The following is a 27,810-nucleotide window of genomic DNA, read 5'->3' as shown; positions in this document are numbered from 1 at the left end:
GTTACAGAATATTTAACTACGTAAAAAGTCCATCTTTAAACTTACATTTTCAGTAAACTGTTACCTAACAGCTCAGTGTTTTGGGGGAGCCAGATCATGACCACCTAACAGCCCTGTGTTCTTGAGGAGCCAGGGAGTGACACTCTTGGAAAACAAATCCCTTTCTCCTAGGCCTCTGCTTGAATGAAAGCCAAAGGACTGAAACTGCCAGGGGTGGACACACCAAAATCCTACCAACATGGGTGATTGGATTGAGGGAACACCCCTAGTCTCATCTGCATTGAAGATAGAACAGAAAGACATCTCTCTTAGCATAATGAATAGAGAACAGCTCTTCCAAAGCAGGAACCTCAGTGAACTAGGGATACTGAAAGCAGAGAAGCACGGCCTGATGATCTGTTCCAGATGCTGCTCCAGATGCTAATGAACCCAGGCCCGCTCACACCCAAATTAGTCATTATCAGACCAATTCTAGTAATGGATTGTATTGGTATCCAAAATACCAAAACTGCTTCGTTGCACTGTGAGCTCATTCAAGGAACATCACCCATAGCCAGGCATGATCTGTCTCCAATGTCTCACTTTGGTTTAACCCTTAATCAAACCCAGAGTTCTTCTTTAACCATTCTCTTGTTTCTGTAAAAACACCTACCCTTGCTCAATAAACTGTTCTGACACCTGGATGTAAACTCTACATCCGTTCCATTGAGAGCTCATCATCTCCTGCCTGACCATGCTGGGGGCTCTGCTTGTCTCCTGCCCTCTGGATGCCCAGCTGCCATCACCATCTGGGACCCCCACTCAGTGCAAGCTCCACACAGTAGCTGTGTCTACACGTGCACGCTACTTCGAAGTAGTGGCACTAACTTCGAAATAGCGCCCGTCGCGGCTACACGCGTCGGGCGCTATTTCGAAGTTAACTTCGACGTTAGGCGGCGAGACGTCGAAGTCGCTAACCTCATGAGGGGATCGGAATAGCGCCCTACTTCGACGTTCAACGTCGAAGTAGGGACCGTGTGGACGATCCGCGTCCCGCAATGTTGAAATTGCTGGGTCCTCCATGGCGGCCATCAGCTGGGGGGTTGAGAGATGCTCTCTCTCCAGCCCCTGTGGGGCTCTATGGTCACCGTGGGCAGCAGCCCTTAGCCCAGGGCTTCTGGCTGCTGCTGCGGCAGCTGGGGATCCATGCTGCAGGCACAGGGTCTGCAACCAGTTGTAGGCTCTGTGTATCTAGTGTTGTATAGTGCAACTGTGTCTGGGAGGGGCCCTTTAAGGGAGCGGCTTGCTGTTGAGTCCGCCCTGTGAGCCTGTCTGCAGCTGTGCCTGGCACCCTTATTTCGATGTGTGCTACTTTGGCGTGTAGACGTTCCCTCGCAGCGCCTATTTCGATGTGGTGCTGCCCAATGTCGAAGTTGAACATCGACATTGCCAGCCCTGGAGGACGTGTAGACGTTATTCATCGAAATAGCCTATTTCGATGTTGCTACATCGAAATAAGCTATTTCGATGTCGGCTTCACGTGTAGACGTAGCCAGTGAGAGCTCTCTCTCTCTCGGGATAGCCTCCTAACCTTGCCATATGTAATTAGTTAGATGGTTTGCTAATCCAGACATTTGTAATCAGTTTATTTACTATTGTAACTGTTAAATATACTTTCTTTAAAAAAAAAAAAAAAACTTTCATTGTTATACTGGTTGCCTCTCTCTTTCTTCCTCTCTGGCTCACTCTTTTTCAGGGGTATTATTTTGGCTTCCCCATTCTCTCTGCAACAACACTTTTACCTAAGCCAAAAGATCCCTGTGGTGCCCACAACTCCTGTGGGGCTTGACCATTGCGTGGGTTACTAGTAGAAAGATTGGGCTGTAAAAGTGGGGCTAGAGAAGGGGGTGCTGAAGCAGGGTGGCAGTGAGAGTGCTGTTTAACCCAGTCACTGAGACCCAGGGCACATAAGGGCCACGGCTTGGCACTGCTGCACAGCCCAGCCCACTGACTACAGGGACTTCTAAGGTGTCAGCTTGCAAGTGTTGATTAACTGGTCCTCTTAGATGAGTTCTGGCAGAGAGTGTGTGTGTGTGTTCACCTGAGTCCAAGGTGGGAAGAACTTAATCCTGTGGACTGGACCCTGGGTCAGGCAGAATTGCTCCACTGGGAGGGAATTAGCAGAAGGGAGAAGTAAAGCTCCTTAGGAACACTACTGTCACACGCCGCACACTGATAGAATTATTCACCTCTCCCCCCTGTAACCCCAAATAAATGAGCATACCCCAGAGTAATGGGCACATCTGGTTAAAAAAAAATCACAGCTGGAACTTTGACTCTACCCCTTATGGATTTTGGACTGAGTCACACAGATCTTGATCTATTCCTAAGTGGTAGAACCCAAAGCTAGAGAGCGTCTGTTTTCTAGTTCCAGGTTAGTTCAAACATGACTGAACTGTCAGAAGAAAGAGCTCCTAACGAGCTTTCATTGTTGGCGAAGCCAATGCTTACCCCCTAAACAATAGTTGTAACATAATACTGTACCAGATTTGAAAGTTTCCCCTTTGCATTTTTCTAGTCTTCAGATGACAAATTAGAATTGGAATGTTACTGTGTTAATAACACTGAAAGGAAACACAGCCATTTTCCACAACAGTGTTCTGGATCCAGAACATTTTCACTACTGGATTGCTTTCCTATAGAGCATACCTAGTGAGCTGATATTTGAGTGGCCTTCCTTTTCCCAGCTGATTTCTCACTCCTAAATATTCCAGCACTCTACAGTATCCAAAAGATTAACTATATTGTTAGCTTTTAATGTAGTGAGTTCTTGATCTCAATATTTTACTCATTTTCTACTGTTATACAGTTAATGTTTTGCCATTCCAGGGACATCATATAATAGGAAGGATTTTTTTTTCTAACTTCTCATATAGGTTCCTTTCTTAATTCTTCCACTTTAGATTTTTACAGATATGACTTTCCACGTGTGTTTGTCTGGAAGTATACCAGCCACATACTTCTTCTGACTGGTACCATTTTTACTGGCTACAGTTCAATTATCTAGACTGTGCCAACACAGGAAATTCCCGATTAAGAGAAAAAAATCCTGCTACTCCATCCACAGACAGGCAGGGTCCTTGTTTATGGATCTGAGGTGGTTTTGTTACTCTGGGGGGAAAATAGAGGATGGGGTATGACCAGAGGATCCACTGATGAATGAGTTTTACTCTTCCATACCTTCAACTCAAAGAGAACTGAAATAAGCTTTTCTTTTGGCTTTAAAGTGTTCTGAAGAAACTCTATGGCATTGGGACATCTCTGCTTGTCATCCACAATAACTACCGTACTCAGATCCAGTTCTGGCCAGAGTATTTCCCCATGGTGTACAAATCTTTAAAGGTGTAGTCCTGCATCTGCAGAAATGTAATGTAAGATATCATAACAGGGCAGGCTCTGCTCCTGCCTTTTCACACCACAGAAAATGGACAGAGTCTACAGGTTGTGGATCCATTCTGCCATTTATTTAAGTTCCCCCCACCAACATTCTGACAGTCCTGTACTACAGTTTGATTTGAAAGAGCCTCTATGTTTCAGGCCCTCTCCTCACGCCTGAGAGGAGCAGAGGCTTCCTGTCCCTAAGGCCTCTGTGAGACTGAGTTCAGTCAACCATACTCCTCTCTTCCCTTTGTGCTTCCTTCCTGTGCCTCTGTCATTCTTGAGGTAATGAGCTAATTGGTTCATTAGCTTGCTCAGCCCACCAGTCCAATAGCTATGTACCCTGATCAGCTTTTTCTATGGGAATTAACTGGTGTCAGAGAGTAGACTCACCAGTTTACTTCTTGTCCTCTGTCACAGATATAATTGTCTATTGCTAACAAAACAAAACAAAAAAAAATACTTGCCCATCTTAATCCAGTTGTTCTAGAGACGAGGAATGCATGAATGAATTTTTGTTATGGTTTTATAATGTTTCCTGCAACTTTTCTTTGTTCATGAGATACATATATTATCTCAGTCATTTTGTTTATTTTATGGTATTTACTCAGTGCAGTATGACACAATTAGCATCCATGACTCTTTTTTCCATCACTCTTCTCTTGAGAGCAAGATCTCTGGGGTAGCACATGGAAAAGGGAAAGTAAACTAACCCTTAACAGTAATATTTGTATATCTAAATTAGTGGGCTGATAGATGGAAAAATAGATCTCTTGGCAATTTAAATATTAATGAAGAATTCCAGCTGCAATTTGTATGTTACATAAAGACAGAGGAAGCACTAAAATCAATGCATATTCTATTTTATATGCTTTTGAAAAATCCCCTATAGAGCAGCAGATAATACAGTGTGTGTATTTTTGCAGTATTGCATGGGATGTTATCCACTCATTTTAATGTGAGTCAGGACAAAAAGCTATGCATAAGAATGTAAAGATTTCAAGCAATCCAGCTTCAGGCTGAGATGATGTTGACCATTCGTCAATGAAGTTCATTTGGTAACACTCATGAGTGACTGCATGTCAGAGGGAACTACTGCACTTCTCCTCCAACCTAGACAGCAGATCAACATTTCAAAAGACAGTTGAGTTACATTAATATTTCATAACTCCCAATTCAGTTTCTTAAGTAGTAGAAACATTTTAGAGGACCATAGCAGTCTGCAAAGTGCTAAATCTAGGCTGGAGGGAAAACAGGAATAAAGGAATGACAAAAGACTCAGTAGGAATAAAGAATTTGGCTATTTTACAATGCAAACATTAGAAGTTTTAGAAATCTCAGCTAAAACAGAGACTATATTTCTACAGTAATTATGCACATGAATAAGAATGTGCATAAAAACTGCTTTTGGACACAAAAAAAAAGTAAAATCACCTAATCTGCAAGTAAACTATCAAATTTAAAAAAAAAAAAACATAAAATTTAAAAAAAATGAAAAATTTCAAAAGCCAAACTCTAAAATACTGTAGGAAGTTGAAAAGCATCAACAACCAGCCAAAGTTATGATTTATATGTATATTGTACTGAAGTGCCAAATACACGCCTAACATCAATGTTAAAGTCCCTATTGTTAAAGATTAATAGAGTGAAATTTAGCAAACAACGGGAGTAAAAGTTCTTTTAATGGTTTCTTCATTAGTGACACCAGTTCATGAATGCAGATTAGAGAATTGTTCAAAAAAGAGCAGGAGAACAGCAAAAGTCCTTTGAAATCATACACTCAGATACTTCAAAGACAAAAAGGACCATTGCAATCATCTACTATGACCTCCTGCAAATTACAGACCACAAAACCTCACCCACCTACTCTGGAAACAGATCCCTAAGCTCTGGTTGAGTTACTGAATTCCTGAAATTCTATTTCAAAGACTTCAAGTTACAGAGAATGTACCATGTACACTAGTTTAAATGTGTAAAAGACCCATGCCGCATGCTACAGAGGAAGCAAGCCTCCACCACTGGTGTCTCTGCCAGTCTAACCTGTGAGAAAATTCATTCCCAACCCCAAATATGGCAATCAGTTAGACCAGTGATGGGGAAACTATGGCCTGCAGGACAGATCTGTCTCGCAAATTGCCTTGATCCAACCTATGAGGCTTGGGGCTACCCACCTTTCCACAGTGGGCTGAGTCAGTGCTGGTGCTTCAGCCACACAGCAGGGTTTGCACGGTGAGAGGTGGGTGGATGTGTATTCCATACCCCTTTTTGCTTAGAGTGTCAACACTGATGAGCCTCTTAGGCCAGACGAAGGCAAGCTGCTGGCCACATACAGCCCATAGGCTCTCCGTAGAAGTGGGGAGGAAGAAGCTGTGTATGCTGCCTTTCCCTACACGTCCGCTCCCACTGGGGGAGCTCCATCCCTGTGCTGCTGGTAGGTTCCACCCTCCCATTGGCTGTGAATCACAACCAATGGGAACAGCGTGCGGTGGGGGCTGTACCGAGTGGAGAGTGGTGCGAAGCCACCTGCATCCCCCTGGGAGCTGTGCCAGGTAGATGTTCAAATCCCCTGCTACCACCCATATCTCATTTCTGCACCTTACCTCCTGCCCAGACCCGCACCCCTTCAGATTCTGCACCTCAAACCTCCAGCCTATTTTCTAGCAGCCCCCTCTCACTCACTGAACCCCCCCCATTTTTGTCTCCATGAAAGAGCCTCAGAGGGGCCTACAAAATCTACTAGCCCCAAGCTCCCAGAAGAGTTAATCCAGCCTGGGGGGGTCAGGGGAACCCTAAGCCTTGGCACTCCCACCTCTCACTGGGCTGGAGTGTGAGGGGAACCCTGGTGTCTGAGTCACTTGAGTGAGGTGAGTCTCTCTTTCTCTCTCTTTTCTGATTATCAGTTGGGGGAGACATCTGTAGGATCTTTCTTTTTGCTTTTCTGTTGCATGTGGCTCCAGCCTGTTTTTATGTGAGTCAGTGGCCCCACTTGAGTGTGTGGTCAAGACCTGCCAAGCAAATATCTGGGAAAGAATTATCTGAAGTAACTTAGTGCCCTCGTAATCTAATGTCCCTCACCAGCAGCAGCTGGTGATTTTTGCTATTTGCAGTCACTTATGGCCACATGCCACTTTAGGCAGTTCCTTGTACCAGCACCTGTTTACTTTAATAACTATTTCCTGTTGTATAGAAAATATTCAAAATTACACACAATTCTGTGCTATCCACACTGGGGACATATCCCCTAAGGTCTAATAATTACATTGAGAATGGAGTGTATGGGGTGTCCAGGGAGGAGTAGCACCTCTGGTGTGGGGACTTGTCATGCCACCTGGCACCCAGCTCTCACCTGTGAGTCCAAGAAGCTGTAGCATGCAGCGGCCACACCCAGATAAACTGCTTCAACATGTGGGCTAAACCAGGTGAGGGTAGCTGGCAGGTCTGAAACCTGCAGTGAGATAAGGAATTGCCTATCTCAGCATGCAAAGTCGGCCCCAGCAGATTGGATAGATGAGATTAACAGCAAGATCCAACGACCAGGAAGGTGGTTCTGCAATGCTCTATGGAGAGCAAAGGGCATGACAAGGCATCAAAGACAGCACGGCCGTCCACTGCAGCCTAGGAAGTCTCAGCTGTGATGACTTTTCATACCACTGGAACCAGGCTTCTGAGGTCGAGAGAGTGGAACTGCCCCTGTGCAACGGCTTCTCCACTTTAAACATTCTCCTGCACAGGTTCTTTGCACAGTCTCATCACTTTTGTCTACCTCAAAGTCCTGCAGTGATGGCGGAGGGGCGAAGCAGCAGGTGGAGGTGAACACTGGGAGTCGTACCTCCAAACCTGCACGTAGGCAGCCTGTGAACTTTGGTCGCTCGACTCTGACCCTGGGACGACAGGGAAGTTTGGCAGCATCCCAGGAGACTGAGCAGGCCTTTTTAGGAGCAACACTGCTCACCTTCAAAATGAGGGAGGGGACTAGAAAAGATGTCCCAAAAATTGCTTGTCCCAACCAAAATGCTGGCAGCTTTATCCTCACAGTGGTCGAAAAACAGTGAAAAAAAAGGATGATATTTGCAGCATGGAACGTTTTCACCTTTTGGACAGGGAGAATGCTATGAGGCCTGAGAGAAGAACGGCCCTCACAGCAAGAGAGCTGGCATGTTATAACATTGACATAGCCGCCCTGAGCTAGACCAGACTGGCAGAGAAAGGATCCATCTGCGAACCAAAAGGAGGTTAGTCTTCTTCTGGAAAGGCAGGACAGAAAATGAAGACAATCCATGAAGTGGGACTTGCCATCAAGACATCACTTCTGCACCAGCTTCCTGACCTACCAACTTGCATCAGGGAGCATCTGATCAAGCTCCGCTTCCCCCTCAACACCTCTCACCACATTAGTCATCAGTGCTTACGCCCCCCCACTGACTAGCAGCGATGAAGCAAAAGAAAGTTTCTATGAGGACCTTGACCATCTTGTGAAAGCAACTCCTCCTAGAGACAAGTTTCTCCTGTTGGGTGACTTTAATGCCAGGCTTGGCAAGGACTGTAGGACCTGGAAAGGGGTGATGGGGCATCATGGTGTTGGTAGCGTGAATGCCAATGGCCACCTTCTGTTGAGCTTGTGTGCAGAAAAGGACCTGATGATTACCAACACTCTCTTCAGGCAAGCCAATAAATACAAGACCACATGGATGCACCCAAGATCAAAACAATGGCACCTGATTGACTATGTCATCAGTCGCAGGCAGGACATTTGAGGTCTTAAGATCACCAGGGCCATGTGGGGATTTGAGTGCTGGACTGATCATAGACTCGTCAGATCAGTTCTTATGCTGCACATCACACCACTGCACTGCAAGAAGCTCAAGGTTGTCAGACCCTCCTTCAATATCAGGAAGCTGCAACATACTGGTCATCGTGAGAAATTTGCAGCCTGCATTGACGAAGTGCTGACCTCCCATGGACCTCCGACTGGAGATTCAACACAAAAGTGGGATCAGTTCAAAACCCTGGTGACGGCGTCAGCCAAGTCAACACTAGGACTGAAAAAGAGAGTTCACCAAGACTGGTTTGATGAAAATGACAAGGCCATCATGAAGATCTTAGAGGAAAAAAGAGATCTGCTATAGCAAAACAATCAGTCCTCAATCTCCAAACATGATCGTTTCAAACACCTTCAGAACCAGGCGCAAACGGCACTTCGCAAAATGCAAGATGAGTGGTGGGAGAGTAAAGCTGATGAAGTCCAATACTACGCTGACACCAAGAACTCCAAGATGTTCTTCAGTGCTATCAAAGCTATATATGGACCTTCAAAGCCAAGTACTACACCTCTCCTGTCTTCAGATGGCATGATTCTTCTGAGAGAAAAGAACAGCATCAACAATTGGTGGAGAGAGCACTTCAGCAACCTTCTCAACAGACCGTCCATTTTCGACCCTGTGACCCTAGACCAGATCCCTCCGAAACCCACAACAGACAGACTTGACCTGCCCCCTACAATGGATGAGGTCAAAAAGGCAATCAGACCAGCTCTGGCAAAGCCCCTGGGATGGACGGTATCCCTGCTGAAATTTTCAAAGTGGCAGGACCAGTGTCACTTGTTGTCTTTCACCACATCTTGATCAGCATCTGGGAAGAAGAAGACATGCCCAAAGACTTTAAGGATGCCACAATCATCTCACTTTTCAAGAACAAGGGCAACAAAGCTGACTGTGGAAATTACCGGGGCATCTCCCTTCTCTGTACTGCTGGGAAGATGTTAGCTTGAGTCATCCTCAACCATCTGATCACCAGCATCTCAGAAAAGAACCTACCAGAGGCACAGTGTGGTTTTCGCCCAGGCCGCAGCACCATTGACATGATCTTTGCTGTTCGTCAGGTCCAGGAAAAGTGCATAGAGCAGAACTTGGATCTGTATTCTGTCTTTATAGACCTGACCAAGGCATTTGATACCATCAACAGAGAAGCCCTGTGGATTATCCTGTTAAAACCTGGCTGCCCGAGAAGATTAATTAACCTCATATGCCTGTTCCATGATGACAAGACTGGCTTTGTTCTTTCAAATGGTGAGTCCTCAGATCCATTTGAGATATCCAATGGTGTGAAGCAAGGGTGCATGCTGGCCCCAGTGTTATTCAACCTCTTTTTCATGTGCGTCCTCAGCCATACAGTTAGGGACCTGGACCATGGAGTCTACATAAAATACAGACTTGATGGGTCACTTTTCGACCTTCGTCGTCTGAATGCTAAAACCAAGGTGCTTGAGATGCTCATCCTTGAAGGCCCTTTTGCTGATGACTGTGCACTTATGGCACACAAGGAATCTGATCTCCAGCTCATCGTCAACAAGTTTGCTGATGCCACTCGCTTCTTTGGTTTGACCATCAGCCTAGGAAAGACTGAGGTACTGTTTCAACCTGCTCCAGGATCTGCTGTTCTCCCCACTTCAATCTTTATTGAAGGGACAAAGATAAAAACAGTAGAGGAGTTCAAGTACCTTGGCAGTGTGATAGCCAATGATGGCTCCCTTGACAAAGAAATCAATGCCAGAATCTGCCAGGCCAGCCAGGCACTAGGATGTCTGAGAGCGCGAGTGTTGAATCAGCACAATATCTGACAGTCCACTAAACTGAAAGGCTACGTCTACACGTGCACCCAACTTCGAAATAGCTTATTTCGATGTTGCGACATCGAAATAGGCTATTTCGATGAATAACGTCTACACGTCCTCCAGGGCTGGCAACGTCGATGTTCAACTTCGACGTTGCTCAGCCCAACATCGAAATAGGCACAGCGAGGGAACGTCTACACGGCAAAGTAGCACACATCGAAATAAGGGAGCCAGGCACAGCTGCAGACAGGGTCACGGGGCGGACTCAACAGCAAGTCGCTCCCTTAAAGGGCCCCTCCCAGACACACTTTCATTAAACAGTGCAAGATACACAGAGCCAACAACTAGTTGCAGACCCTGTATATGCAGCACGGACCCCCAGCTGCAGCAGCAGCAGCCAGAAGCCCTGGGCTAAGGGCTGCTGCCCACGGTGACCACAGAGCCCCGCAAGGGCTGGAGAGAGAGTATCTCTCAACCCCCCAGCTGATGGCCGCCATGGAGGACCCCGCTATTTCGATGTTGCGGGACGCGGATCGTCTACACGTCCCTACTTCGATGTTGAACGTCGAAGTAGGGCGCTATTCCCATCCCCTCATGGGGTTAGCGACTTCGACGTCTCGCCGCCTAACGTCGATTTCAACTTCGAAATAGCGCCCAACACGTGTAGACGTGACGGGTGCTATTTCGAAGTTACTGCCGCTACTTCGAAGTAGCGTGCACGTGTAGACGCAGCCAAAGTGTACAAGGCTGTAGTCCTGACCAGTCTCCTGTATGGCTGTGAAACCTGGACCTTGTACAGAAAACATATAAAACTGCTGGAGCGCTTCCACACATGCAGCCTGAGGTCAATACTGCACATTCAATGGCAGGACAGAGTTACAAACCTGGAAGTCCTAGACAGAGCAGGAACCACAAGCATCTAAGCCATGATTCTGAAAGCCCAGCTTCACTGGACAGGGCACGTCATATGAATGGAGGAGTCGAGAATCCCTAAGCAATTCCTCTATGGTGAACTCTTCCAGGGCAAAAGGAATAGAGGTAGGCCTCACAGGAGATATAAGACTGCATGAAGGCCAACATTGCTCATGCTGGTTTAAAACCAGATCAACTAGACCAGCATGCAAAAGACCAAATAGGCTGGTGTGCTCTCATATGACATGTGTATGACAACTTTGAAGAGCAGCGATTCATAAGCCTCATTGATGCTTGTGAGAGGAAGAAAGCAACAGCAGCAGCCGCACCAAGAGAGCTAGGACAATTCCCTTGTCCCCACTGTGAATGCCCATGCTGTTCAAACTTGGACTTCTCAGCCACATGCGAGTGTCTACAACCTGTACAAAATAACCTGGTGACCCCTAGGCAAACGGCCACGCTCGGGCATGTTCGGGTGTATTGCATAGGCACTTGAAAAACGCAGTGAGGTATGTCGGATGGGGGCAGGGTCCAGAAGCCCTTTTTTAAATCCTATAAAGAAATAGGTTTTAGCACAAAAAGACTGAAGCATTAACCCCAGGGCAAGAACTGAGGAACCAAGTGAATTGGGCAAGTCAAAACCAGTCTGCACAGGAATTCCCTAGATTGCTTAACAGCCTGCATGTGGCTTCTGGCACATCAGCCCAAAGGCACCAGCTATGTACCTAATAAGGAAAAAAACAACTATGTATAGTATGCATATGAAGTGTTGCCATGTAAACGGGGTAGGTGGAGAGGGGCTGGAGGGACCGTAGGAAAAAGGCAATAGAAGCGACCAGAATGTTCCAGACCCCAGGGCGGAGCCAGCGGATGGCAAACTATAAAAAGGGATATTAACATAAGGAGGAGGAGGAACTCCTGAACCCTGGAGAGACTGGACACTGTCTGCAACAAGGTCTGATCACCCTTTGTCGCTCCTCCCGCCCTCTCGCGAGTTAAATAGGGTAGGGTAGGAATACCTATCGGTACCACAGAAATCTGTATTAGTAATATAGCTCAAGCAACGTAATGCAACGGTGCATCTTATTTTTGTACGTGCTTAACTATGTAAGTAAAAGCTTTTACTAAATCTGTTTATGTCCTGTTAATTGTTTCATTGCCCTGTTGGTAGTAAGCGTGTCTATATGTGTTGGCGTGTTTATGTTTTAGTGTTTATGGCTTAGTTTATGAGCCTGTAAGGGTTACGTGTAAGGCTGAGGCAAAGATGCCCCAGAACCCCTGAAAGGGCTTTGACCCAATGACTGGGAAGTTCTGAAAGCAAACTGCCTCAGCTGGGAAGCATGGCCCGCTGAGCCTCCATGTTCTACAGGACAGAGTGTTGTGTCTGTATGTCACATCTTCCCATTACTCTGTGAGTGCCCCTCAGATTCAAAATTTGCCCTTCTAGGGAGAGATCTGTTAGGAGCTAGGATTGACAACGGCCAATGAATTCCACCAAACCATGGGCTGTTTTAGATAACTATTGGGAATTAGAGAAACCCCAGAGGGTGCTTTTCTTTTTTTTGGGTGTGATCTTATTCCTTCTGTTAGTAGTGTGGTGCAAGCCACGGCTATAACTACACCAGTTTCGTAACAACAAACCTAATCTGCGTGGTGCCAGGTCACCACTACAGAGTCTTCCTTTCTCCCGATCCAGATACTTGCTCCTTACCCCCACCTTCATTCAGAATCCTGAGCAACAGTATATTTGCTCCTCACAACCAATGAGCCTGTGCAAGCTCAAGATGTCATCATCGGACACAACAGACTACCTACACATTGAGCATTCTCTCAGTCCTGGTTATTGGAAGTCATCTTCTTTCACCCATAAGAGTAGGAAAATGTGAGAGGCATGGCTGACCTATTAATATATTATTATGTTTTTTGTCGAAATCAATCTCTACACATTTACAGTTTTTTATTAAAAACCATGAAAAAAAACCCCAGACATTAAGAAAAGACAAAAGAATCTGTCAGAAGAAGCTTCTCAGTCCTAATTCAATCCTTACCTCACACCTCTCCATTTTTCATACAGGGTATAAAGACAGCCACAAAACAATAAAATAGCTCTAAAAAGCCTCTCCAGACATCATACACATTGCCTCCAAGAGCCAACATAACAGACCAATAAAAGCTTGAAATATTTTTCTCAAGAACAACTTAGGAACAACTGTTTTTTTGTTTTTGTGTTGCAGCATCTCCAAACCTGCAGTGTGCTGAGCCAAAAAGGGGATGCTATTTCCAGTCTCAAGAACTCAATAAACCTCATTTGTAAACCAGGAAATTATCTACTGAAATCCCTCAGATTATCACAACTGCTTCAGTTTTAAACAGAGGCTTAAACAGTTTTAGTTTTGTTGAGGAGCAAGGACCCAGTTTGTAAGTGCAGGGCAGCATATAAAGTTCTATGGGCTTGGTACTATACCACTATTGTCAAGAGGAGCTTTGTCATTAACTTCAACAGGCACAGGTTCTCATGCTTTTCCTGGAAATAATTTGGCAGCTCTTGAAAGCCATTGAGCACGGATTAATAAGTAAGCTGTACAAACTGCCATTTCTTTCATGGTCTTTCTATCAGACAAGTCATTTGGTGAAATAAGTGCAATTTACACATTTGACAAAGTAGCCATTTCAAGTCAGCTTTTAACCATATGACTAAAACCTCCAGGTCTTAGGTCAAATGAGAATTGACAACATGAGCTTGATTCCAGACTGATGCCTTTTCCAGAAGTCTGCCCAGAGAGTTAGATGAACTTATTAATTGCATTTAATTAAACCAATAGTGGTATGTCACTATTACCAAACTCTACTTTTATCCTAGATGCACAATTTAAATCTTTTGTATAGTCTGTCTTTAAAGGCGAATGGGAAAAGCATGTGCAATATCTTGTATTTACCCCACTATTACTTCAGGAAGACTGAAAATGCACCAGAGCTCATTTCTTCATCCTACGCTACTGCAGGAAATTCTGCAAAGACAGGGGTTTCCAATAGCAGTAACCCTGTACTCTCAGCATGGTGGAGGCCACTAGAAGTACATATTTTTCAGCATAGCAACTAGAGGTTCCAGCAGAAAGCATCTACAGCGCCTGCTCCCACTTGGAAAGATACCTCTTCACCGTCAAAGATGTAACTCACCTTTCTTTTTCCCCTCATGCTGCTGGAGCAAACAACCAGCCTACCACAGCAGTCTTACTAATATTCTGTGTATTGGACCTTCTTACTTGTGAGTCATTTATGCTTTAATATGCTAGCAATGAAGCAATTCCCATATCTTAACACTAGAGAGTGAATATTTTCACATAATTGACAAGCTGATAAATTAAGTGGGAAGGCACACACTGAGTCTCATTAAAGAAGCCAACCACCAAGGTAGCTTTGAGTTTTAAGATCTGTTTAAACAAACACTGGAACTGTAGCTAACTGAAGGTCAAGCAGGGGTATATTTTCATCAGCTATAATTTTCTTTCCACCCTGTCTCTGTTCCATTACGGTATGTAGATTTTTTCCTTTAACAAGACTCCAAGGCTGTTCCATGCAAAATCTATAGTCTCAGTCCCGCAAGCACTATACAAACCCAACGTTACACACTACAGAGCTAACGAGCTAATGTGGACTCAGGCAGCCCTCCCCTTCACACACTTGAGAGATAGCAGATGTGGAAGAAGAAGCTTAGAATTGGGAAAACTAGCACAGTAAGTGGAAGATCAGAGAGAAAAGTACCTGATCCTGCAGAGACGTCTGACTGAAGGCAGGAAACCCTGGGACGACTGCTCCCTGGCAACCCCTCCTAGAAGGAAGTGTGGGCAGGCAGGTAGGTAGGCTGACAAGCAAGCCAGCTGGCCTGACAGCTACCTGCTAATTTATCTTCTGAAGAGACTATTTCTCCATCTTAGCCTGAGAGAAGAGTAAGGGCCACAGTTTAAAGGAACATTCTCAACAATAAGAACTACATCCAGGGGACAATTCATTTGTGTTTATTTCCTTTATGTTCACTGGCAACCTTGTAAGCATGGATTGTCTGGGATTCAGCTGAGGGGCAGAGACTCTCATGACTGGACAGGGATGGAGAAATATTCGAACACTCCAGAGCAAAGGGCTGGGTGTGAGCCTAGGTCTGGCCTGAGGCAGTGTGTATAGAGGATACCCTGGGGCAAGAACCTGGAGACGACACATGTGTGAGTAACAATCCATTTAATAGCCCCGCTGAATTCAACGGGACTACTCAGTGTGTGATATGACTAACATACATAAGTGTTTATAGAAACAGGCTCTGTTATTCCATTTCAAAACCAGAAAAGCAAGGCATACAATGGTCAGTAAAAGCAGAGTCGGGGGGTGGGGGAAAGACCTCTTTCAGTGATTTCTGATTTATTTTAATCTCATGCATTGTACTAAAGAGGACTTCCGCATTTTGAACTTGTGTGAGTTTGTTGATTACATACCTTTCGGCTTGATTCTCCTCTGTGTTACACAATTTCTGTTCTGGTTTAAATCTCGTTATGTCAGTGGAAGTACAACAAAATAGAAGCAGAGGAGAATCAGGCCTTTTGTGTGTAAAAATCAGGTGGAGAACAGCAGCACAAACAAGCTGACAAAATAATTAAATAAAAGCTAATTGAAGTGGTTGCTCATGAAGACAGACAATGTGGATATACCTGTTTCACCGTGGCCCAACTAGTATTTTGAACAATGTTGCACATGAATGATTATTTGCCCTTCAGAGAAAACACTACACTGTGCGTATCAGCATTTTTAAACCAATTAACTGAAAATGTGTTGCAAAGTTGGAGTTAAACTTTACAAGATTCTTCTATATAACACATGCTGGAGTACATTATATAACTGACTAAGGCTGCGTCTACACGTGCACGCTACTTCGAAGTAGCGGCAGTAACTTCGAAATAGCGCCCGTCACGTCTACACGTGTTGGGCGCTATTTCGAAGTTGAAATCGACGTTAGGCGGCGAGACGTCGAAGTCGCTAACCCCATGAGCGGATGGGAATAGCGCCCTACTTCGACGTTCAACATCGAAGTAGGGACGTGTAGACAATCCGCGTCCCGCAACATCGAAATAGCGGGGTCCTCCATGGCGGCCATCAGCTGGGGGGTTGAGAGATACTCTCTCTCCAGCCCTTGCGGGGCTCTGTGGTCACCGTGGGCAGCAGCCCTTAGCCCAGGGCTTCTGGCTGCTGCTGCTGCAGCTGGGGGTCCGTGCTGCATATACAGGGTCTGCAACTAGTTGTTGGCTCTGTGTATCTTGCACTGTTTAATGAAAGTGTGTCTGGGAGGGGCCCTTTAAGGGAGCGACTTGCTGTTGAGTCCGCCCTGTGACCCTGTCTGCAGCTGTGCCTGGCTCCCTTATTTCGATGTGTGCTACTTTGCCGTGTAGACGTTCCCTCGCTGTGCCTATTTCGATGTTGGGCTGAGCAACGTCGAAGTTGAACATCGACGTTGCCAGCCCTGGAGGACGTGTAGACGTTATTCATCGAAATAGCCTATTTCGATGTCGCAACATCGAAATAATCTATTTCGAAGTTGGGTGCACGTGTAGACGTAGCCTAATATACCTTAAATGAATTATCCATGGTGTTACTGCAAGTCTGTGGCAGAGTTCAGTGAAGTCTCTACACCCAACCTGTCCCCAGGGCACCTGTCTCCTACTAGTACGATCTAATGGTTAATTAGACCAGGCATCAAGTGAATGATTCTTGTAAGCAGTTTGACATTAACTCAGCAGCCGCTAGGAGTCCAAGTCTTTAGAAGATTATACCTTTGAGGCTGCGTCTACGCTTCAGTTCTGTTTAGAAAGCACGTCTTTCGAAAGAGAACATCGAAAGATGGCTTTTCAAAATGGAGCGTCCACACACACCAGCGGGGACCGAAGTTTTGGTCTGTGCTTTCGAAAGGCCTCCAGCACAATTTCGAAAGAGAGCGTCCGCACGTACCAGGCTGCTCTTTCGAAAGAGTAGGGGCAGGAAGTGTCACAGGCAGGGTTGCATGGTGGATGAGCCCTTCTGGGGCCACTGCCTGCCATCTCCTTAAAGGGCCCACCCCACCTGTGCCTCAGCCTGCAACCCTGTCCCCAGGCAGAGTGAGAACAAGAAGGACAGAGAGTGAGAGAGAGAGAGAGTGAGCGAGACACTGGAGGTGGCATACCAGGCCCCCATGGACCCCAAGCAGCACCCCCACTCCATCACAGCCATGGCCAGCACACTGGCTGTGGTCCTGGCTGCTGTGCTGCAGTGGCTGCGGGTGGCCAGCACAATAATCACCCTCCTGGACGCTATCCTCAGGGCGCAATGTCCTGAGCCAGTCCCCCGGGTCATCTGCTGCCTGTGGAGCTTCCCCACAAGCAGCGACTGGTGGGACTGGCTGGTGCTGGAGGACTGGGGTGATGACCAGTGGCTACAGAACTTCAAGATGACCAAGGGGACATTCCTGGAGATGTGCCACTGGCTCGCCCCAGTCCTCCAATGCCGTAACACACACCTGAGGCTGGCGTTCCCCCTGCACAAAAGGGTGGCCATCGCCCTATGGAAGCTGGCCGCCCCACACAGTTACCGATCCATCAGTCACCAGTTTGGGGTGGGCAAAGCCACTGTTGGGGCCATCCTTGTCGAGGTAAGCCATGCCCAGCTCACACCTAGAATGAATGTGGCGGGGCAGGGGGCAGCCTGGTGACAGGCACCTTTGGGAGAAGGGTGGGCACCCCGGGGACAGGGGTGGGGATGGAGACAGGCACAGGTGGGCAAGCCGCACCCCACCCCACGCTCATGAGCGCACCCCCCTATGCACAGCAGGTCGTCCGGGTGCTCAACAAGGTGCTCCTGAGGCAGCGGGTTCACGTCGGGAACCTGGATGACGCCATCCGGGGATTCCAGGAGCTGGGCTTCCCCGGCTGCTTTGGGACCCTGGATAGCACCCACATCGCCATCCAGGACCTGGAGCACATCCACGGGGCCTATGTGAATCACAAGGGCTACCACTCAGTGGTCCTGCAGTCCCTGGTCGATGCCAACAGCCGGTTCAAGGCCATCTATGTGGGCTGGTCCGGCTGCACACACGACGCAAGGGTCTTCCAGAACTCAGGGCTGGGATGTCATATGGCTGAAGGGACCTTCATCCCCCAGTGGGAGCTCCCCATCGGGGACACTACAATGCCACCCTGCATTGTGGTGGACACGGCCTATCCCCTGCAGGCCTGGCTGATGTGGCCATACCCTGGGCACACCCACCCGAGCCAGGACCTTTTCAATGAGCAGCTGAACTGTGCCTGGAACACTGTGGAGTGGGCGTTCAGCTGCCTCAAGGGGCATTTTAGATGCATCTACACCAGGCTGGAGGTGGGCCTCCCAAACATCCCAAAAGTGGTCGGGGCCTGCTGCACCCTCCATAACCTGGTGGAGGCAAAACACGAGTCTTATATGCAGGGGTGGGTCACTGAGGCGAGTTGCAGGTATGAACAGTCCCCTGCTGCCCCGTGCCACCAGGCCCAGCAGCACAGGGTGCGTGTAAGGGAGGCCCTGTGCCAGGCCTTTTAGTGGGCGCCACAGTAACCCCCCCACCCTGCACACACACTCCCCCCACACCTTGCACACCCACACACACCCACCAGCACACATACATGGGGGACACAGGTTAAATTATAAAAATAAACTATTTACTTACAAAACTGTACCCCTAATTTACTAGGGGGAACTATTTACATGTGTAGGGGGAGGGTCAAGGGGGAGCCGGGATGTGGGGACCTCACACCTCCACAGGGCTTGACAGCCAGGATCCCTGTCGCCCGCACCATCCCTTCCTCCCTGTGTCCGGGGGCCCTGCCTGGGCTGGGCTGGGCTGGGGCGAGCGGCACAGGGAGGTAGGGACATGGCTCGGGTGCAGTCCCTGCACCTGTGCCGGTCTCGACATGGGGGGAGGGGGCAGCCAGGGGCTGTACCTGCAGCTGGCCAGCCCTGGCCAGCAGGGTATGGGCCAGGTGGATGAGGCTGGCCGGGGGGAGGTGGGGAGGGAGCAGGACCTCGAGGTTGGCCTCCTTGTGGGGGAAGTGCTGGGGCATTGGGGCAAGGGGGGACATTGGGGAAAGGGGGGGAATGCTGGGAGGAACGGGAGGGGATGGGTGGGCGACGGGGGTGTGGGAGATGGTGGGGGGGGTGCGGGTGCGGGAACGACCCACAATGGAGTGGCGGCAGGGGCCAGGTGGCCAACCACAGCCTAGCTGAGGGCATCCAGGTTGGACTCCACCCACTCCCATGCCTGCTGCTCCATGGCAAGCCACCCCCACATGACACCCATCTGCTCCCTGAGGGCAGCCGTGTTGGCTGTGTCCCCTGCCTCCTCCTCCCTGGTCTGTTGGTGCTGGTGGAGGGACCAGTGGTGGCCCCTCGCTGGCCCCATCTGAGGCCTGGACCTCTCCCCCTTGCCTGTGGTGGTGGGGGTCCCTGGGCCCATCACAGGGTTGGTCTGGCTGCTAGCTGCTAGAGCTGTGGAGGCATAAGGGGAGAGGAACGGGCCATTAATCTCAGTGAGGGGCTGCCGAATCCCCCCACCCCTGCCACCCCATCCCGGCGGTCCTGCAGGGACTGCATCTGGGTTGTGGGAGTGCTGTCTCTCCTCTGCCTCCCTCAGTCCCTCCGTGGCCTAGCGGCCTGTGTTACTGTCCAAGCTGCATGGTGCTGGGTGCCACACGTCAGCCCTGTGAGGCCAGGACAGTGGGGCCATCTGGCCTTCCTGTGCCCTGGGTCTGATGTCCCTTTGGGTGGGCTGCAGCCACCTCGGGAAGGACTGCGCGCCTCCAGCCTTGCGACCACCAGCATGCATGGTACATACCTGTGGGTTGCTCCAGGAACATGGGCGAGGCACGGTCAGAGGGGGCTGGGCTGGATGGGCCTGAGGGGACATCGATGACGAGGGTGCCCTTGCTCGAGCCCTCATCATCACTGGTGTCCTGGATCCATGGAGGATGCGCCTGCGGGTGGCCAGTGGTCTGGGGCGGTCCTCCCCCTCAGTCCCCGTCTCTTCCGGCTTGGCTGGGGGGTCTGCCATGTCAATATACACAGCCAGGGGTCCCTCCTCCTTGGGCCCAAGGAGGTGGTTGAGTTCTTTAAAGTAGGGGCAGCTGGTGGGCGCTACCACTGACCTCCCAGCCGTGTTCCAAGGCCAGCAGTAGGCCTGCCGGAGCTCCTTGACCTTGGACCTCACCTGGTCTGGGTGGGGTGACCCCGGCCGGTGAGGCCCTTGGTGAGGTGCTCAAACGCAGTTGCATTTAGGCACCGGACCCCTGTCTGCTGCAGGAACTCTTTGTCTTCCCACAGGGCAAGGAGGTCCTGCAGTTCGGCCTCTGTCCAGGAGGGGGCCCGGTGCTTGGGGGGTTGGCTCCCCTCCTGGGAGGACTCCCTGTATAGCTCCTGGGGTGGGTGGGGCTACGTCTACACGTGCACCCAACTTCGAAATAGCTTATTTCGATGTTGCGATATCGAAATAGGCTATTTCGATGAATAACGTCTACACGTCCTCCAGGGCTGGCAACGTCGATGTTCAACTTCGACGTTGCTCAGCCCAACATCGAAATAGGCACAGCGAGGGAACGTCTACACGCCAAAGTAGCACACATCGAAATAAGGGAGCCAGGCACAGCTGCAGACAGGGTCACAGGGCGGACTCAACAGCAAGTCGCTCCCTTAAAGGGCCCCTCCCAGACACACTTTCATTAAACAGTGCAAGATACACAGAGCCAACAACTAGTTGCAGACCCTGTATATGCAGCACGGACCCCCAGCTGCAGCAGCAGCAGCCAGAAGCCCTGGGCTAAGGGCTGCTGCCCACGGTGACCACAGAGCCCCGCAAGGGCTGGAGAGAGAGTATCTCTCAACCCCCAAGCTGATGGCCGCCATGGAGGACCCCACTATTTCGATGTTGCGGGACGCGGATTGTCTACACGTCCCTACTTCGATGTTGAACGTCGAAGTAGGGCGCTATTCCCATCCCCTCATGGGGTTAGCGACTTCGACGTCTCGCCGCCTAACGTCGATTTCAACTTCGAAATAGCACCCAACACGTGTAGACGTGACGGGCGCTATTTCGAAGTTACTGCCGTTACTTCGAAGTAGCGTGCACGTGTAGACGCAGCTTGGGAGTCCTGGCTGATGGCCATAGTGCTGGAGGTGCTGCGGCTTCCCCTGGGGCATCGTGACTGGGAGTGGTGTGAGGGGCAGCGTGGGCTCCTTGCTGCCTGTATGCTCTTAGCTTCCTGCCTGAGGGCTTCTGGGCCTGTGTGCTGAAACGCAGCTGAACGCTGGAGCCATAGATCTCCGCTTGTGCTGGGAGCGGCACTGCCGCCTGCCAGCTGATCGCAGCAATGGAGGACCCGCGCTTTTGAAAGAGCGGGCCACGGAGCATCTACTATTGCTCTCATTCAAAATAATCTTTCAAAAGAGGGCGTTTTTCCCATCCTGGGAACGGAGGACTGACTTCGAAAGAATGGGGGTGTTCTTTCGAAATTAATTTTGAAAGAGCTCCATGTCAGTGTAGACGCTCTGTGCCTTCTTTTGAAAGAACTCAGTCTTCCAATCCTAATTTTGAGTGCACTTGCTCATGTAGACGCACCGAGAGATCAGTATCAAAACAACAAGCAGTCAAGTAGCACTTTAAAGACTAGCAAAATAATTTATTAGGTGAGCTTTCGTGGGACAGACCCACCCCCTCAGACCATAGCCAGACCAGAACAGACTCAATATTTAAGGCACAGAGAACCAAAAACAGTAAGCAAGGAGGACAAATCAGAAAAAGATAATCAAGGTCGGCAAATCAGAGAGTGGAGGGGTGGGGGGGAAAGTCAAGAATTAGATTGAGCCAAGTATGCAGACGAGCCCCTATAGTGACTCAGAAAGTTCCCATCACGATTTAAACCATGTGTTAATGTGCCGAATTTGAATATAAAAGCCAGCTCAGCTGAAGAAGTGGGTCTGTCCCACGAAAGCTCACCCAGCAAACCACCTTGCCAGTCTTTAAAGTGCTACTTGACCGCTTTTTGTTTTGATAATGTATAGACTAACACGGCTTCCTCTCTGTTACTGGGCAAATGAAAAGCAGTCAAGTAGCACTTCAAAGACCAGCAAAATAATCTACTAGGTGAGCTTTCGTGGGACAGACCCACCCCCTCAGACCATAGCCAGACCAGAACAGACTCAATATTTAAGGCACAGAGAACCAAAAACAGTAAGCAAGGAGGACAAATCAGAAAAAGACAATCAAGGTGAGGAAATCAGAGAGTGGAGGGGTGTGGGGGGAAGGTCAAGAATTAGATTGAGCCAAGTATGCTGACGAGCCCCTGTAGTGACTCAGAAAGTTCCCATCATGATTTAAACCATGTGTTAATGTGCCGAATTTGAATATAAAAGCCAGCTCGGCCGCTTCTCTTTCCAAAACGGTGCGATAATTCCTTTTCAGTAACACACATACCTTTAGGTCATTGACAGAATGCCCCATTCCATTAAAATGTTGACTAACTGGTTTGTGGATCTGGAGCGTTTTGATGTCTGTTTTGTGCCCATTGACCCTTTGTCTAAGGGAGTTAGACGTCTGTCCAATATACAAAGCATCTGGACATTGTTAGCACATGATGGCATATATGATGTTAGTAGAGGAGCATGAGAAAGTGCCCGTGATTCTGTGAGTAACCTGGTTAGGTCCAGTGATGGTATTTCCAGAGAAGATATGGGGACAAAGCTGGCAGCGGGCTTTGTTGCAGGTAAAGGTTCCAGGACTGGTGTTCCCGGGGTATAGGCTGTGGTTGTTAGTGAGAGTCTTGTTCAATGAGACTATTTGCAGTTGTCCAAGATTCCTTAAACTTAACTTCTCACAGTTCAAGAGGTACAAAACCAGTAAGATGATGGAATGGAAGAGCCACCCCTCAGTTCTCCCCTTAAGAAGGCAAATGCTGACACAAAATTCCCCTTTCTTTATAGTTACTGGATGATAGATGCTTTCTTACATGGGACACTGTACAATAAGGAACATGTTTGATTATGTTGTTGCTAATGAAGCAAGCAATATTAGGCATTTGATTAAATACCTGATCTTAACACTGTCACATTACTAAATGTTAAATAATGTGGTTATATGCCTGAACTTTTAATTAATTTAGAGTCAAATTTGACACAGTTCCTGACAGTAGTATTAAAACAAAAAAGCAGGTCAGTAGCACTTTAAAGACTAACACAATAATTTATTAGGCGATGAACTTTCATGGGACAGATCCGCATCTTAAGGCCATCACCTAATAAATTATTTTGTCAGTCTTTAAAACGCTACTGAACTGCTTTTTTGTTTTGATAGAATATAGACTAACCCGGCTACCTCTCTGTTACTATTTACAGTAGTATTTTATTTTACGTGTACTTTTATAAATAAACATAAATAAAGGGCATCCTGTCAGTGCTCTGTATATCCTTGACAAAGAACGTAATAAATAGATCCATCAGCTCCTGCAGTCACAATGACAACTAACTAATCAACCTCTGTACAAAATGCTCACCAGAATTCTGTGCCACCAACACTCGGTCGCCCTGTCCCCGCACCCACCTACTAACAGGCAAGGGGAAAAGTGGGGACATGCAGAGTGAGCCAAACAAAAAGCTGTTATGGACATGATTAAGTAATGAGTTCCAGCAATCTGGGTCTCTAGGTGGCAAAACAGAGCCACGGCCCTGATGGAGCTCCAGCTCAAGGCCCTTTTCTGACTGCAGCTGTGTGTCAGGGAGGAAGAGTCCTTGAGATGAGCAGGGCCCAGCTCATTTGAGGATTTATATAGGAAAGTAATTTTGGAACCTAATAAGTAAACAATGCAGATTGCAGAGCACACGTTTAAATATGCTCCCAGAGAACACACTGTTTAACAAACAGGCAGTCAGATGATGCGCACCTGGTAGGCAGACAACTATTAAGATTCAACCCTGCATTTCACTTGTGGCACTCATTTTTTGTGGGAGTAATTTGAGGCTGCGCTTGAATTCAGCTGAGATTACACCACGTGCAAAACATTGTTTCCATATCCATTTCTCATAGTTCTTCAAAGTATTCAGCTCATTACACTATCAGTGCTCCACTAAACTGCAGCTTTTATAGCCCATTCCTTTCAAAGCAAAATGAGTGATTATTTCTAACACATTAGATAAAAAGTTAATTTTTGTAAATATTCATCTAATGTGTTAGAACTAAACACTGCCATTTTGCTCAAATAAAGTGCAGATAACGACCTTAATTAAAAGAGGAAATAGATTTAAAAGAGCAAATAGACCACAAGGTATGATGGCCAGTGAAATGAGATACGATACAGTCAACAAGCTTTGGGGACTCTGTAATGTAAACACACCATTAGGGAGGAGGCCTAGGTGAACTCTTTGGCAAAGCGCATTTAACTAGCTGGAAATTTCTACTGAGAACTTTTGTTTTAGTCAAAAGCAGAATCATTTTCAGTTTTCAGACCAAATTTAAAACTGGAAAATATAGTTTTTCCATTGCCAAAACCCAAATATCTTCAAAAACAAATTTACAAAAGCCAAAAGATACAGTTTTGTTGACATATTCATCTAAACACAAAAAAAATCACAATCTTCACTAGTGATCAGTTCAGTAATGGGCACTGAACTTACTGTACTGCATAGCAATTTGAGAGACCTGATTTGTTTATTTATTTTGTTTAAACCCTAACACCAAACTATACAGACTATTGATCCACTGAGAAATACTGAGTAGGAGTAATGTGGAAGGATGCTGTGCAGAAAGAAATAATTTATGGTATGAATTTACCTCTGTTGCCACACTATCTGTAATCAGCCCTATTTGTACAGTTTGTTCTTTGATTTTCTGCCATGTTAGGAATTATTCAGAGACAACTGGATATATCTGCTATATGATTGGATGTAGTATTGTTTCTACTCCATGAACGTACTACATCCTTGCCTACAGAGCTTTGTGCAAGAATACTAGAGCAAATTCATATTCACAAAAGAGACACATTCTTTGGAAACACTTTTGCAAAAATGCTATGTTCATAGAAAGCACAATTAAAGTGGCTGAGAATAGTCACAAAGGCTACGTCTACACGTGCACCCAACTTCGAAATAGCTTATTTCGATGTTGCGACATCAAAATAGTCTATTTCGATGAATAACGTCTACACGTCCTCCAGGGCTGGCAACGTCGATGTTCAACTTCGACGTTGCTCAGCCCAACATCGAAATAGGCACAGCGAGGGAACGTCTACACGGCAAAGTAGCACACATCGAAATAAGGGAGCCAGGCACAGCTGCAGACAGGGTCAAGGGGCGGACTCAACAGCAAGTCGCTCCCTTAAAGGGCCCCTCCCAGACACACTTTCATTAAACAGTGCAAGATACACAGAGCCAACAACTAGTTGCAGACCCTGTATATGCAGCACGGACCCCCAGCTGCAGCAGCAGCAGCCAGAAGCCCTGGGCTAAGGGCTGCTGCCCACGGTGACCACAGAGCCCCGCAAGGGCTGGAGAGAGAGTATCTCTCAACCCCCCAGCTGATGGCCGCCATGGAGGACCCCGCTATTTCGATGTTGCGGGACGCGGATCGTCTACACGTCCCTACTTCGATGTTGAACGTCGAAGTAGGGCGCTATTCCCATCCGCTCATGGGGTTAGCGACTTCGACGTCTCGCCGCCTAACGTCGATTTCAACTTCGAAATAGCGCCCAACAGGTGTAGACGTGACGGGCGCTATTTCGAAGTTACTGCCGCTACTTCGAAGTAGCGTGCACGTGTAGACGCAGCCAAAGCAAATTAAAGGCATTAGAATGAAAGTTCAGTTACTGTTTTGCAGTTACTGTTTCACTCAGTTCTCATCATCCTGACCCAATAACTGCACTGGTTATTATGGCACACATCATTGATAAGCAATCAACCATTTCTATCTCTGACAAATAGGTCTTAGTGCTTGAATCTCTACAAAATCCATTCCTGTTCACTCTTTTATGTTGTATGTCCATTTCTCTTCTGTCTACTTCTCTTTCCCTGTTCTATACATTGGAGGATCATCTTGGATAGGCCAGATGATCTTGTTACGTGACTGTACCACTTCTGCTTGCATTTCTTCAGTGTCTTAAAGAGGTCTTCATATGACCAAGCCCATTGGGTGGTGATATTGCAGACCTCATCACTAGTGATGTGATCAAAGTAGGAGATGGCCAGGATTTTATGAATACTAAATAATCTCCACTACCTATACTTTCTGTTCACATTCTGCCATCAATGAAATGTAGATATGAGGTTATTCACACACACCCCAGTGCTGACTGTGCATATGTGACCTTCCATTTTGCACCCTAATTAGGGGTTGAATAGTATTGGTGGAAGAAGGAAGCCTTGCTAGACTCCAGATCTGGCCCGAAACACTCTCCTATTGTGTCATTAACAAGAATTGCACTGTTGGCCTTGGCATACAGTTGTCTAATTGTAAGAGTAAACTTACCATCAACATTGTACTTCTACATGGTTGCCCTCAGAGCTTCGTGCCACTGCCAAACACCTTCATAAAGACAACAAAGATGTGATAGATGTCTTGGTGGTGTTGTAAGTTAGTCTCACATAAAACACAAAGGTTGAAAATCTGTTCTGCGTGGAAGTCTTTCCAGCATGAATACCAGCCTGTTCTTCAGCAGTGATATTCCCTGCTTCTGTCTTCAATCTGTTCAGTATGACTTTCAATATCACTTTGCTGAGATGGATAATGAAGCTTATGGTCTGGTAATTTTGACACAGTTTCAGGTTGCCTTTCTTGATCTTTCTATTTACCACTCCATATGTATCAGCTCCCTCAGAACTGTTTCTTGTTTCTCTTGAGTTCTCTTTTAAGGTCACAATTACAATATTTCATTTGTGACCTAAGTTTTTCTCTTCTTACATTGTTTCCCAAGTATGTCCATTGCTGCTTCACTCATTACAATATTGAAATTTTTGGTTATTGTCTCTACATCTTCCTCTGGAGCAGAGGAGGGGAACCTATGGCCCATCAGCTAGATCTGCCCCCCAGCTCACTTTGATTCAGCCTGTGGTGGGACTTGGGGCGTTACAACTCTAGCATCACAAGGTTGTGATCACTTCCAATATCAGCACCAGGGTAGGACATTGTTTTAGCTGTTGGTCATAGAATGAAATCAGTTTTGCACCATGATGTAGTCAGCCTGGATGTGATATATACCATCAGGTAAATGCCACTTAGGTCATTTAGATGCTTTATGAATTCTTTTTGAATTTGCAAGAACCAGATTGTTATAGATGGCAAACTCCAAAAGTCTCAGTCCTCTTTCATTGGTTACCACATTATAGAAAGATCCACAATAATCTCACCAATCCACCTGTGCATCAATACCTACTTTAGCATTCCAGTCTCCATGTACAATCAGGATATTTTTCTTAAAACAAAAAGCAGTCAATATTGAGTCTGTTCTGGTATGGCTATGGTCTGAAGAAGTGGGTCTATCCCAAAAAAGCTCACCTAATAAATTATTTTGCTAGTCTTTAAAGTGCTAGTTGACTGCTTTTTCTTTCGATAGTATATAGACTAGCACGGCTCCCTCTCTGTTGATATTTTTCTTGTGTACCTTATTGAAAATGTCTTGGAATCAACTGCAAAGATCTTCAATCTGCTTCGCATCATAGTCTGTGGCAGGGGCATAAATGTGTGCTGCTGTGATATTGAACATTACTGCCTTTTCATCAGTGGAAATAAACTGGTTAGATAGTGGGTGGCATCCTAACTCATCATTCCTGATATCTTTATGTAGAAGAAATCCTAT

Source organism: Carettochelys insculpta, chromosome 4 (genome assembly GCF_033958435.1).
Source record: "Carettochelys insculpta isolate YL-2023 chromosome 4, ASM3395843v1, whole genome shotgun sequence".
In the NCBI taxonomy this organism is placed as follows: Eukaryota; Metazoa; Chordata; order Testudines; family Carettochelyidae; genus Carettochelys; species Carettochelys insculpta.
This window is presented reverse-complemented; position numbering follows the sequence as displayed.